We start from the raw sequence: 14,899 nt of genomic DNA, 5'->3' as shown, positions 1-14,899 counted from the left end.
CTTTTCCCGCAGCTTCAGATGTTCTATATCTCAAACATTCTAGATTATATTAATTTAGATTCAACTATGCAAACAAATGACATTTGATTAAGGGTGTAGTTTGGTTCTGCCCTATACCAAAGGCTTGTAATGTATGGTTACTTACTGAGTCTGCTCTTCCAAAGAAAGCTCTTTTTTTATGAATCACCCATTGATCAGCAGAGATTTCAGAAGAACTGCGCAAAAGAACCATAAAGATAAATAAAGCTGCAAAACATTTTTTTAGAACTTGTCATTCGTCAATAGGACACGCTGTCGACAAATGAGGGAAATATGGCATTGTTGCAACTCTCCTTAGGAGTGGGTGTTCTGCAAACATTATGGCAAGAGAGTCACTATGCAATGCTTGAGGAGGTAAAATGGGTAACCGCATAAAAACTGCAGAAATCTTTTGAACTCAGTCACCTATTTTAACAGAAATGCCAAAATAGTATGATGTTTATAAAAGGACACCAAAGAGACGATGACTTCACTCCAAAGGAATTGCTGCATTTCTTAAGCTTGCATAGGACCGCCTGGATGTGTTTGATACTATTGCTACAATGTTCTGTGATTAGACAAGATAAAAGTCTTAAAATTGTTTGTTTGAAGGATAAGAAACACATAGTTTTCAACCTAGACTTATGGAAAGCACTTTCTTTTTTCCCTACCTTCTCGTGCATCACTCTTGAGACATCCCCCCCCCCCCCCCCCCAATTGCCTTGAAACCTAATGCAAACTTTATGTACAGTCCCTGGCCTGCAGCAATACTTCTTTCCATCATTTATTATTATTATTATATAGTATTTATATAGCGCCGACAGTTTACGCAGCGCTTTCCAACTTGAGGGTAGACAGTACAAATACAATACACTTTAACCACTTAAGCCCCGGAAGATTTTACCCCCTTCCTGACCAGGGGGTATTTTGCAATTCGGCACTGCGTGACTTTAACGGACAATTGCGCGGTCATGCGACGCCGTACCTAAACTAATTTGACGTCCTTTTTTTCCCACAAACAGAGCTTTCTTTTGGTGGTATTTGATCACCTGTGCGATTTTTTGATCATGCGCTATAAACAAAAAAAGAGCGTCAATTTTGCAAAAATAACAATATTTTTTACATTTTTTTATATGACATTCCCCCCCCCCCAAAAAAAAATGTAAAAATCAAAATTTTTTAACATTTTCGGCCAATTTGTTTTATGCTACATATGTTTGGTAAAAAAAATTGCAAAAAGCGTATTTTGATTGGTTTGCGCAAAAGTTATTGCGTTTACTAACAAAGGGAAAGATTTTTGTCATTTTTGTTGTTTTTTTTTTTTAACGCGTAATGGCGGCGATCTGCGATTTTTTTTGCGGTACTGCAACATTGGGGCGGACAGATCGGACCCTTGACTGACATTTTTGACACTTTTGGGGTTACCAGTGACATTACTGCAGTAATCAGTGCTATACATATGCACTGTTACTGTAAAAATACACTGGTAGTGAAGGGGTTAACTTTATTTGAGAGGGAGGGGCTGTGTGTGTCCCTAGGGGCGTGATTCTAACTGTGATTGGCTGTGGCTTGAGCTGTAGGAACAATGATCAACGGTCCTACATAGTAGAACCGTATGATCAGTGTTTCTACACAGGGGAGAATGACAGGTGGCTTGTTTCCGCTAGCTGCCTGACTTTCTCCCTCTGCAGCGACGATCGCAGAGTGACCGGCGGACATCGGGTCCGCCGGTCACACGCGCAGGGGGGTCCGTGAGCCCGCCTGGGGTGGCGCGCGCTCGCTCCCCAGAGCCTCACAGGCTAGTGACGTATATATACGTCACTTTGCCTGTGAGGGGCTGACCGCCGCAGTATATCTACTTGCGGCGGTCGGCAAGTGGTTAATACAGTAGGAATCAGAGGACCCTGCTCGTTAGAGCTTACAATCTAAGAGCACATACCTATCTCAATCAAAGGTGGGCCAAAGAGTCCTGTACCTCAAAAAATTACATACAAATATCCTTTATGCCAAAACATTGCCTAACAATACATAACTTTGCACTGATATCCTCTATCTTCACTAGATTTCAAGAAACCAACTTCAATTTTTATTTTTTTCTAAATGATATAGAACTCTATCAGTTATCCACAAATTCTATCCAGAAGTAACTGACCAATGCTGGCATTTCAGTAATAATAACATCTCACTTCTCTACGTGTTCTGGTCCTGTTCAAAACATTGACCCTATTAGGCAAGTTAGAGAAATCTCCCAAAATTACCGTTACACCACTCAACCATCTCCATAAAAACATACAAACCCATCACCTCCAAATGCAGCCTAATCTTGCATTGCCCAATAATAGAGATACTTCTTCCTCCCTCAATAGTATTGTGGTTTTGTAGGGTGGAGGATATCAGGCAGATGGAAGATTCTCCCATTCTCTCCCCCTAAAACAAACAGGACATCTACCAAACAACATACTATCAGGTACCTATAGGTGCAGGCAGGGCCGTCTTTAATTATGATTGGACCCTGGGCAAATATTTTCTTGGGCCCTCCTAAAACCACGTATTAGCTATTTGCAGCCAGTGCGGGCTCAAGGGGCAGCTGCTTTGGGCCTCACATCAATGACTGGACTCAGGGCAGCTGCCCCTTTTGCCCTGTGTTAAAGACAGCCCTGGGTGTAGGGGCAAATGACTTACTTCTCTTTTCATAGGTGATGATGCTGGTACGCAGTGATTGACTCTGTCATTTGGGGTAAAGGAGACAGTCCTCTGCTTCAACTAGGATAGATATGAAGTTTACACAGGGCTGGTTCTCTTGCTCTCATCCCTATTTGACTGGATCAGGGGAAAGTTAGGGGTGAGTTTTAAATGCCATAAGAGCTGGTATTAAAAATGAAATTGTTGATTTGCCCTACATGGACAAATGTTTATTTTAAAATGTGGTCTAAAATGAATCCTAAGGATTATGTTACTAGTGATAGTTAAAAATTTTAGGATAATGATATCTTGAAAAAAAGGGTAATTAAATTCAAACATGCCAATAAATACATGCATTTACAGGTGTAGTATGGTCCCGTCCTATAACAAAGGCATTTAAATTATGGTTACTGACTGAATCTGTTCTTCCAAAGAAGGAGCTGTTTTTATGAATCATCCCCTAATCACCATAGATTTCAGAAGAACTGAGCAGGGGAATCGTCTAGTTACATAATGTTACAAAGCATTTTTTTCAGAACTGGGTTTTCATAGGTCCAAAACAAGACAAACTGTTGCAATGCTCCCTAGGAGTGGAACGTTCTTTGAACATCAGAAGAATAAGGTCAAAAGGGTAACAGCATAGAAAATGCAAAAAAAAACATTTTTTTTGCCAAATATAGAATGATGTTTATGAAAGGACCACACAGAGAAATGATTGTGCTCCAAAGAAATTACTAAATTCCTCAAGTTTGCATAAGACCACTTGCCTATTTTACAATACTACTGATACAATGTTCTGCAATTAGACATTTGGTAAACGTATAATTGTATTTTTGAAGGAAAATAAGTTCTACACCCTCCTCAACCTAGACTTACAGCCCATTCACACTGCCGCGACAGGGTTTTGTGGGGCGACCTGTGAAGTTGCGGTGCACATCGTGCACCACGACCTCGGCGCGACTTGCACGGACTTCATATAATTCAAGTCAATGCAAGTCGCCTCCAGGTCGCCCCAAAGTAGTACAGGACCCTTTTTCTAAGTCAGAGCAACTTGTGTCGCTCCTATTAGAACGGGTCCTGTACTATTCAATGGCGAGCGAGCGAGCGACCGACCGCGACTTGTCAGACGACCAAGTCGCCTGACAAGTCGCGCTAGTGTAAATGGACCCTTATAGAAAGCTTTGAAACTCAGACACTCTTCCCTACCATCTCTCAAGACCAGTGGCAGCTGGTGCATTGGGGGCGCAGGGGCGCCGCCCCCCATCCATGCGTCCGGCCTCCTAATCTACATGGAGTTCAATGAGGCTTTTTTTTTTTTAAGCATGTGATTAGAGCCAGAGGCTCTAATAGGCTAAAAAAATGGTGTACCCCGAGCCCACTCAGGTGTGTGACAATAGCAAATAAATAATCGCTTTTGTCACACGGATCCTCCTCCTGGCCAATTCGGAAGTGGGTCTGAGACCCGTTTCCCAATTGGCCAAAATAAGAAGCCATGCCATTGGCCATGGAGGAGAATCAGAAGACTGAGGGGGAAGAAGCCAAAGCCGCCGCCGTCGTCGTCATTTGCTGCTGCTGCTGCCTGCCCTCCCTCCACATGTCCAGGCATGGTGAGTGAGTCGGGGAGGGGGGCGGTTGGTTATAGAGTGCGGCCTGGTGTGGTCGCGGGGGTATGGTGCGGCCCGTCTGCTGCCCCCCGGCCCATCGAGCACCAGCCGCCACTGCTCAAGACTCCTCACTAGCTTTGAAACATTATGCACAGACACATATTTCTCACAGCCAAAGGTTGGCCTAGTGGTCCTTTACCTCAGTGGAAGAAAAAACTACAAATATGCCTTTATGCTAGAGCATTGCCAAAGATAATCACTTTGCACGGAAATCCTCTTATCCCCTTCCTCCTCCCTACCCCACATTGCTTCCTTCTTTTTATCCCTTGCTCTCTCCTCTTCTTTTGAATCCCTCTCTCTACTATCCTCTCTGCATTCCTCTCACCATCCTGCCATCTTTTATCCCACATACCCACTACCCATACCCACCCCCCCACCCACTTCCCATGTTTAACCACTTAAGCCCCGGAAGATTTTACCCCCTTCCTGACCAGGGGGTATTTTGCGATTCGCCACTGCATGACTTTAACGGACAATTGCGCGGTCGTGCGACGCTGTACCTAAACGAATTTGACGTCCTTTTTTTCCCACAAACAGAGCTTTCTTTTGGTGGTATTTGATCACCTGTGCGATTTTTTGATCATGCGCTATAAACAAAAAAAAGAGCGTCAATTTTGCAAAAATAACAATATTTTTCACATTTTTTTATATGAAATCCCCCCCAAAAAAAATGTAAAAATCAAATTTTCTTAACATTTTCGGCCAATTTGTTTTATGCTACATATGGTTGGTAAAAAAAAAAATCGCAAAAAGCTTATTTTGATTGGTTTGCGCAAAAGTTATACTAACAAAGGGAAAGATTTTTGTCATTTTTGGTGGGTTTTTTTTAACGCGTAATGGCGGCGATCTGCGATTTTTTGCGGTACTGCGACATTGCGGCGGACAGATCGGACCCTTGACTGACATTTTTGACACTTTTGGGGTTACCAGTGACATTTCTACAGTAATCAGTGCTATACATATGAACTGTTACTGTAAAATTACACTGGCAGTGAAGGGGTTAACTTTATTTGAGAGGAAGGGGCTGTGTGTGTCCCTAGGGGCGTGATTCTAACTGTGATTGGCTGTGGCTTGAGGTGTAGGAACAATGATCAACGGTCCTACATAGTAGAACCGTATGATCAGTGTTTCTACACAGGGGAGAATGACAGGTGGCTTGTTTACACTAGCCGCCTGCCTTTCTCCCTCTCCACCGACAATCGCGAGTGACCGGCGGACATCGGGTCCGCCGGTCACACGCGCAGGGGGGTCCGTGACCGCGCGGGAGCGCGCCTCCGGCGGCGCGCGCTCGCTCCCCAGAGCCTCACAGGCTAGCGATGTAGACCTACGTCGCTCTGCCTGTGAGGGGCTGACTGCCGCAGTAAATATACTATGCGCAGTCGGCAAGTGGTTAACACTGCTATCTACACCTTTACCCACCATACAAATGCAAGAAATCAACCCAGGGATATGTTCAAAATATTACTTATTTACATGAGCTGTACCTAATATTATGAACTCTGTATGGTTGCAATATGTACTTCCCTGTGTTCCAAGTTTTATTACATCCCTATGAGTTTATGAATAAAAATGTTTAAAAAAGAGCTGCGCACCAACACTCAAACATCATCCCAACTGTGAAGCATGTTGGGGGCAACATGGTCTGTGAAAGTCTTAATTAAAGTGATTTTAAAGTCTGCTTTTATTTAAAAAAAACAAAAAAAAAACAAATCTGTTATACTTACCTCCTTTGTGCAGTTAATTTTGCACAGAGCAGCCCGAATCCTCCTCTTCTCGGGTCCCTCTTCTACTCTCCTTGCCCCTTCCTCCTGTTGAGTGCCCCCACAGCAAGCAGCTTGCTATGGGGGCACCCGAGCCAAGCTGCAGCTACGTGTGTTCATTCAGACACAGAGCTGCGGTTCGACCCGGTCCCCCCTCTCTCCTGACTGGGTACCTGACTTTGATTACCAGCCGTGGGAGCCAATGGCACGGTAACTGTGTCCCAGCAAATCAGGAGGGAGAGTCCCAGATAGCTGAGGGACTTGTGGACATCGCTGGACAGAGAGGGGGCTCATGTAAGTATTAGGGGGTGCTGGGGTGGCTGCTACACTCAGAAGATTGTTTATCTTAATGCATAGAATGCATTAAGATAAAAAACCTTCCTGACTTTACAACTCTTTTAAGCCTGGTACACATGATCAGATTATTGGACGAATAATCGTCCATTTTCTGTTGCATGCTAGTCTTATATCGAAAGTGAAGAGGTTACTCAACTTACGAAAATTCTCATACAACAAAATACAACTTGATGTAATGTGTTGAATTGTTTTGTAATTAATTTTTTTGTTTCTGAGCATGCCTAGTCTTGCTCTTACGTTTTTGGGGGACGAAAGCTGTACTAATTAAATGAAAATCGGACGTTGTGTTCACATACAACAAAAAATTTATAGCATGTACTTTCAGGTTTTGTCCTCCGAAAAGTCGGAATTGGCTGTCGAAAGCACTATACTAACGATCTGATAATCGGTCGATCGTTCATTGTGCGAAATTTTACTTCCAATTTTCTTATCGTGTGTACGGGCCTTAACAGTTCTCGGAAATTGCATTATAACAAAACATTTTTAGAAAGCAAATCTGTAAAGAAATCTGAATTTCATACGTATACATATGATTAGCAAGAAAACATTGTGGTCAGTTTAAAAGTCTGCTGACCTATCAGAGTATGTCTGGGATGAGACTGCAGCACCCTGTCCCATGATTATGTTCCGGACCTGATCTCACGCTCCATGCACCCCTATGGGGCAGCGGATGTCAGTGGTGACATGTCCACTGACACCCGCCGCTATCCGATCCGATCCTGTCCATGAAATCCAGACATATGGAAACCCAATTTTCTATCTGTCTGGAGGATCGGATGGAATGAAAACGGACAGGTGGTCCTTTTTCATCCAATCTCCCATAGAGGAGAGCGGGGATCTGACAGGTCTGTCTCTGCAAAGTAAGCCTGTCATCCGCCTGCTCAGCGGGGATTGGTGGATTGATTCCTGCTGAGCAAAACTGAGTCTGCCGGGGGAAAGCCTGTGTGAGAGGACCATTAGGCCCCTTTCACACATAGGGTCCGTTTGACCATTTTTCATCCATCCGTTGACGGATGAAACACAGACATCAATGCCTCTCTATGTAAAAACGGATGACACCGGATGATCATCAGTTAACATCCGTTTTCATCCGCTTCCGTCAATGTCCGTTTTTTGGAACAGATGAATGCCCTATTTTTCATCCGTCAAAAAAACGCATCAGACGAAAAACAGATGTAAATACGGTCCGTTCTGTTCATCAGTTCAGTCACCTCAAAATGTATCAGTTTTTCATCCATTTTTTAATCCATTTTTTCATCCGTTTTTCATCAGTTTTTCATCCATAACGGATGGCAAAACGAATGAAAAAACGGATGAAAAACGGATGAAAAAATGGATGAAAAATTTATGAAAAATGGATGAAAAAATGAATGAAAAACTGATACATTTTGAGGTGACTGAACTGATGAACTGAACGGACCGTATGTCCCCTTTTTAGGCGGATCCCCCATGCATCCCTAAGGGGCAGCAGATGTCAGCAGAGACATGTCCGCTGCCATCCGATCCGATCCCCTGGACGGATGGAAAATAGGGTCTCATCTGCTCTCATCCGATTCCCCCATAGAGATGCATGGGGCTCTGACACCTCCTTCTCAGCACACAGAGCGGAGACAGAGAGGTCACCTTCCTGCTCAGCGGGGATCTGTGTTTACGATCCCCTGCTGAGCAGCACGGATCCGCCTACAGAGGTGGACCGTGTGAAAGGACCCTAAAAGGCCTCTTTCACACTGTGTGTCCGTCAGACGGACTCTGTTTATCTCAGCGGGGGATCGATCCGCCGATCCCCCGCTGAGCAGGAGAATGACAGCTGTTCTCCGCACTGTGTGCGGAGACACAGCTGTCAGAGCCCCATACATCTCTATGGGGGAATCGGATGGGAAGGGAACCATGGGAAAATTGGGTTTCCATCCATCCAGATGTGATGGATTGGATCGGATGTCAGTGGACATTTCTCCGCTGACATCCGATGCCCTATAGGGATGCATGGGGGGACCGTTCAGATCCTCCAAAAAAACTGACAGGCGGAACTGAATGGTCCACCTTTGTGAAAGAGGCCTAACTAAAACTCAAGCACTCAGAATCTGGTGCAGCTGTGCATGGTAGTCACATTAGCTTCTAACTTCAGCTTGTTCAATTAAGCTTTGGCAATAAAAACCTGGAAGCTGATTGGCTACCACGCACAGCTGCACCAGATTTTGCACTCTCCAATTTTAACCAGTTGCCGACCAGTCACGTTGACTGTACTGCGGCAAAGTGGCTCGTTATCGTCTGGCGACGTAGACCTACGTCACCAGACATTCCCCTCTCTCGGCGGCTCGCCCCCGCTGTATTCAGTCGGGATCTAGTGTGGAAATCCGCCCGCTTTGTTTGACAGGCAGGGTCAGATTGCAGGGTTCAGCATAGCTGAACATGCGATCTGTCCCTGTGTCACTCAGTCACCTCCCCCCACACACGTTAGTAAGCACCAGGCAAACATTAACCCCTCCCTCTCCAATAAAAATTAACCCCTTCCCTGCCAGTGTCATTTTTACAGTAACAGTGCATATTTATATCACTGATTACTGTAGTAATGTCACTGGTACCCCCAAAAGTGTCAAAAATGTCAGTCAAGGGTCTGATCTGTCCGTCGCAAAAAAAATCGCAGATCGCCGCCATTACTCGTTAAAAAAAAAACACCAAAAATGACAGAAATCTTTCCCTTAGTTAGTAAACGCAATAACTTTTGCGCAAACCAATCAAAATACGCTTATTGCAATTTTTTTTAACAAAAATATGTAGCAGAAAACAAATTGGCCTAAAATGATAAAAAACTTTGATTTTTACATTTTTTTGGGGGGGAATTTCATATAAAAAAATGTGAAAAATATTGTTATTTTTTCAAAATTGTCACTCTTTTTTGTTTATAGCGCAAAAAGTAAAAATTGCACAGGTGACCAAATACCACCAAAAGAAAGCTCTATTTGTGGGGAAAAAAGGATGTCAATTTAATTTGGGCACAGCGTCGCACGACCGCGCAATTGTTCGTTAAATTAACACAGTGCCGAATCGCAAAATATGGCCTGGTCAGAAATGGGGTAAAATCTTCTGGTCTTAAAGCGGTTAAAAATACGCTCATTGAGAATTTTTTTGTCAAAGACATGTAGCTAAATACATTTTGGCCTAAATATATGACAAAAATTTAATATATTGGATATTTTTTAACTATAAAAAATCTGTCAAAGTAGAAAAATATTGTTATTTTTTTCAAACTTTTCGCATATTTTTATTAATATCACAAAAAATAAAAAGCACAGAGGTGATCAAATACCACCAAAAGAAAGCTCTGTTTGTGGGAAAAAAAGGACGTAAATTTCGCTTGGGTACGGCATTGCATGACCGCGCAATTGTCAGTTAAATTCGCACAGTGCCAAATCGCAAAAAGTGGCCTGGACGTAACACAGCAAAATCCTCCGGTGGTAAAGTGGTTAATAAATCAAACCCCACATTGCTCTGAATTGGACAGATTGTGGCAAAGTCAGATGAGGATCCCTTATTATCTATTATTACTCTGTAACTTGAGCAAATCACTATGACAGCTTTATACTTTTACTGTGTGCTTTTTGTTCCAGTATGTCATGTTTGTGTCCTGTTATGAAATATACACCATAAGGAACTTTATGTTCCCTGGGCTTGGTGTGTTTTCAGAAAACACAAATTGTACTGTTACTGAAACAATATTGGAATTTTTAGGTCTGATCCCTCTACTTCCTAGTGCATTGTCAAGTCAAATGAACGGAAGGAACAGAATGTTCTGTAACTCAATCTGTTCCTGATTACCCCATGCCACAAAAGCACTTGCAAGCATAATTATGGGTAAATCACACAACCAGTGAGTAAGAGGAGAAGAGGGAAGCCAATCAGCTGATTGAGAAAATAAGTCAGGAGTTTTAGGTTATGGTCTACTCATTAAGGCCCCTTTCACACTGGTTCGCTTCAAAACTGCCAGTAAAACGCTCAGCGATTTTGCTGCACTTTTGAGGCATTTGCGGTGCAGTTTTTTAACCACTTGCCGACCAGCCGCTGCACATTAACTGCAGCAGGTCGGCTCTATGACGCAAAACGACGAACCCATATGTTGTGTCGTGTAATAGCCAGTAGGGGAGCCAATCAACGACACAATATCCACCGATTACTGTAATAATGTCACTGGTCCTCATTGGTCCATCGCAATGTCGCAGTCCCGCTAAAAATCACTGATCGCCACCTTTACTATTAAAAAAAAAAAGAAAGAAATAAAAATGCCATAAGGGCTCTTTCACACGGGCGGTCCGATCAGATCCGCCTGTCAGTTTTTTAGGCGGATCTGATCGGATCCTCCATGCAGCTCTATGGGGCAGCGGGTGTCAGCGGAGACACCTCCGCTGACACCCGCTGCCATCCGCATCCGATCCTGTGCTGAAATCTGGACGGATGGAAACCCTATTTTTCCATCCGTTCAGTAATCGGAGCGGAGCGGATCTGATGAGAGCGGACAAGCGGTCCGCTCTCCTCCCATCCCCCATAGAGGGCAGCGGGTGCTGAGACACCTCCCTCTCCGCTCTGCAAGCGGAGACGGAGCTGTCATCCGCCCGGCTCAGCGGGGATCGCGGATCGATCCCCGCTGAGCAACACGGATCCGCCTGCGGAGGCGGACCGTGTGAAAGGAGCCTAACTCTATCCCCTAGTTTTTAGACGCAATAACTTTTGTGCAAACCAATCAATATACGCTTATTGGGATTTTTTTTTTTTTTACCAAATATTTGTAGCAGAATACAAATTGTCCTAAAATGATGAAAAAAATTAGATTTAAATTTTTTTTTTTTTTTTGGGAATGTTTTATAGCAGAAAGTAAGAGGTTTCCACGTTCTGTGTATTGTGGGAGACCAGATACAGGGAATGCAGGCTCCTGGGTTTAGTAAAACTTTAACCACTTCTGGACCGGAAGGTTTTACCCCCTTAATGACCAGGGCATTTTTTGCTATACAGCACTGCATTACTTTACCTGACAATTGCGCAGTCGTGCAATGCTGTACCCTAATAAAATGTATGTCCTTTTTTTCCCACAAATAGAGCTTTCATTTGGTGGTATTTGATCCCCTGTGCAATTTTTATATTTTGTGTTATAAACAAAAAAAAAAAAGTGATAATTCTGAAAAAAAGAAACAATATTTTTTTACATTCTGCTATAAAACATTCCCAATAAAAAAAATTTAAAAATCAAATTTTTTCATCATTTTAGGCAAATATTTAATCTGCTACATGTTTTTGGTAAAAAAAATCCCAATAGGTGTATATTGATTGGTTTGTGCAATAGTTATAGCGTCTACAAACTAGGGGAAAGATTTATGTCATTTTTATTTATGTATTTATTTTTTTACTAGTAATGGCGGCGATCTGCGATTTTTTGCGGGACTGCGACATTGCGGCGGACAGATCGGACCCCTGACTGGCATTTTTGACACTTTTGGGGGGACCAGTGACATTACTAAAGTAATCAGTGCTAACAATATGCACTGTTACTGTACTAATGACACTGGCAGGGAAGGGGTTAACATAGAAAACAAGGGAAGGGCTCACCGACCTAGTACAATATCACAAGATATTTATCGGAAAATTAAAAACATGCCATTCCATTATAGCATATGCTGAAAGTAAGCATAAAAGAAAAAGTTCCTTTTGCAATCAGGAGACCTCCAAGGCAAAGATGCTTTCCTGACAGACTCCATGGCAGCATACGTATCGGGTTTGGCCCCGCCTCCAAACCTACCCATAGGACCTCACTCCCATAAATCTTTGCTCCTGTTCAGCACACGTGTTCTTTTTTTGTCCTCCAAAGGATTACCTGATATCCTACCTGAAGATGGATTCCGGGTGATGGATGGCTCTACCTGTCGGGTATGGAGCTCTCCAATAAGCCCCAGCTGCTGCGGGGTATGGAGGAGGGGCGAAGATGTAGCAGCCTTGGCCAAAAAGCCCAGCTGCTGCGGGTGGCCGGTACCCTTGAAAGAGATAAGTCCGGTGTGCATCCATCCCTGGTGGTCTGCGGTTCGTGAGTACACTCCATGGCAGCTATGTTATATGCTTATATTTGCCTTTGTTTATATGTTTTTTCTCTTACCTGGTCTTTCCTGCCTTCCCTGGTGGCTAGTGGTCCGGGGCCGGTCAGCGGTTCACTTCCTGACCGGCCGCCGGTGCGGTGCGCTACTGCGCATGTGCGGCGCCTCCAGAACGAGGCTTGGTTCTCGCGCGTGCGCAGTAAGAGCGCGGCGCATGCGCAGTGAGTTGGCGTCGGCGGCGAGCGCTGATGACGTCACCAGGCGCCATATTTAAACCCCAGAACTGTCAGCAGTGTTGTGTTTATACACACTGCTGATACTGGGTGTTCCATACTCCGCATCTGATCGGTTTTTGGACGCCTGCTGTTCGTTGCCGCTCTGCCTGCTAACCTCTGGTTCTTGGTGAGTACTGGCCCCAGTTTGGGAGCCTCCCCCCCCCTCCTCTTTTGCTGGTTTTCTGACATTGCTGTCCGGCTCATTCTTGTAGGTCAGCATCAGAATGGAAGCTACTTTGCCCTCCGGTGGTCAGCCCGCCCCTAACAGGTATTTGGGGCTTCTTAGTGGGGCTGTGGGTTATAGGGGGTGGGGGTAGGAACTCAAGTGTTCCTAGCTTCCTGTCTGTTTTTTTCTGTTTTTTCTCTTGTTCACAGCCCTCCTCGTTCAGAGACTAGGCACTCTTCTCAAAGAAGTGAAAGACGCTCAAGCTCTCGCCACCGGCACTCTACAGGAAAGTCCCGTTCGGGCTCACATCATCAAAAATCATCTACTTCAGCCAGCCACGCACGGAGACCTGACAAAGCAGGTTGCAGAGGCTGTGGCGCTAGTGTCCCGGAGAGGAAGCTTTTCTGTGATAGATGTTTCTCCCAGGCTGCGGGAGAAAGGGATACTTCCGATCAGCGCATTGAGGCTTTGGTCAAGAGAGTGGTTAAGGACTCTTTGGCAGAGTTGGGTGTCAGTCGTTCTCAAGACACTGCAACGGCTTCCCCAAGCCCCTCCCCTGTAGCACTACAGGTACAGGAAGATTTCGAGTCAGCCCACACAAGCCATCAGTCGATGCTCTTGTCAGGTAGCGACTCTGAAGATGAGGATCCCTGCTTGGGTTTTGAATATACCTTGGTGCCTTCCCTGGTTAAAGCGGTCAGAGAGACCTTAAATTGGGAGGAGTCAGCTGTTCCCCCTCCCAAGCAGAAGAAGTACTTTAAACAGCTCAATAAGGAGCGTGTTAATTTTCCCTTCCTGGGAGAGTTGGGTGAAATCATCTTGGAGGAGTGGAAAAAGGTGGAACGTAAGAATTCCTTAGTATCCAAGATGGCTAAACTTTACCCCTTCAAAGAGGATGATGTGAAACATCTTGAGTCCCCTCCCCTAGTTGACGCAGCAGTCATGAGACTGGTCAAGCACGTGACCCTTCCCTTAGAGGATACGGTCTCATTTAAAGACCCGTTGGACCGAAGGATGGACTCTGATTTGAAGAGAATCTACCTTACAGCAGGTATGGCCTGTAAGCCAGTCCTGGCTTTGGCTGCTCTATCCAAGGCCATGGAGTCTTGGGCTGATGTGGTAGACGAATCGGTCAGATCTGTTTCGGAGGAGGTGGCCAGAAGCGCTCCAATCCAGGAGCTTAGGCTGGGCGCGTCGTTCCTTGGGGAGGCTTCCATAGACTTGATCCGTCTATTGGCAAGAGTTATGCTGTCCTCGGTCACAGCTAAGAGAGCTCTTTGGCTCCGCCCTTGGGTGGCGGATCCGGCATCAAAGCAAGTTTGGTGCCGTATTCCCTTTGAGGGGTCCTCCCTTTTCGGGAATAAACTGGACGAGGCCATAGCCCGGGCTACAGGCGGTAAGTCTGGGTTTCTTCCCCAGGATCGGCGCCAGTTCAACGTCAAGAAAGGACAGCCTACCAGAAAATTTGTGCCTGACCGGGCCAGGGAAGCTCGTTCTTATAGACCTGGTCGGGAGTTCAACCGGAACTGGAGATCCAGACAGTCTTCCAGGAAGACGACAAAGAATGTCTCCTCTGGGGACCGCGAGCCCACTAAGTCCTTTTGAAGGTGGGCCCGCTCAGACATGTCGGGTGGGTGCACGTCTACGCTCCTTCCGACATGTCTGGGCGGCTTCGATTCAGGACCCCTGGGCCGTCAGGACGGTGTCTTCAGGCCACAAGTGGGTCTTCAAGGAGAGGCCAGGCTCAAGGTTCCTGCCTACTGCCATACCATGTCTAGAAGAAAGGCGTCAGATTTTGTTTTCTTACGTCGAAGCTCTCATTGCTCAAGGGGCTGTCATCTCCGTTCCAGAGTCAGAGCGAGGCCAAGGAATATATTCTCCGCTCTTTCTGGTCCAAAAGAAG

Source organism: Pelophylax lessonae, assembly GCF_965119305.1.
Source record: "Pelophylax lessonae genome assembly, chromosome: 1".
Lineage (NCBI taxonomy): Eukaryota > Metazoa > Chordata > Amphibia > Anura > Ranidae > Pelophylax > Pelophylax lessonae.
This window is presented reverse-complemented; position numbering follows the sequence as displayed.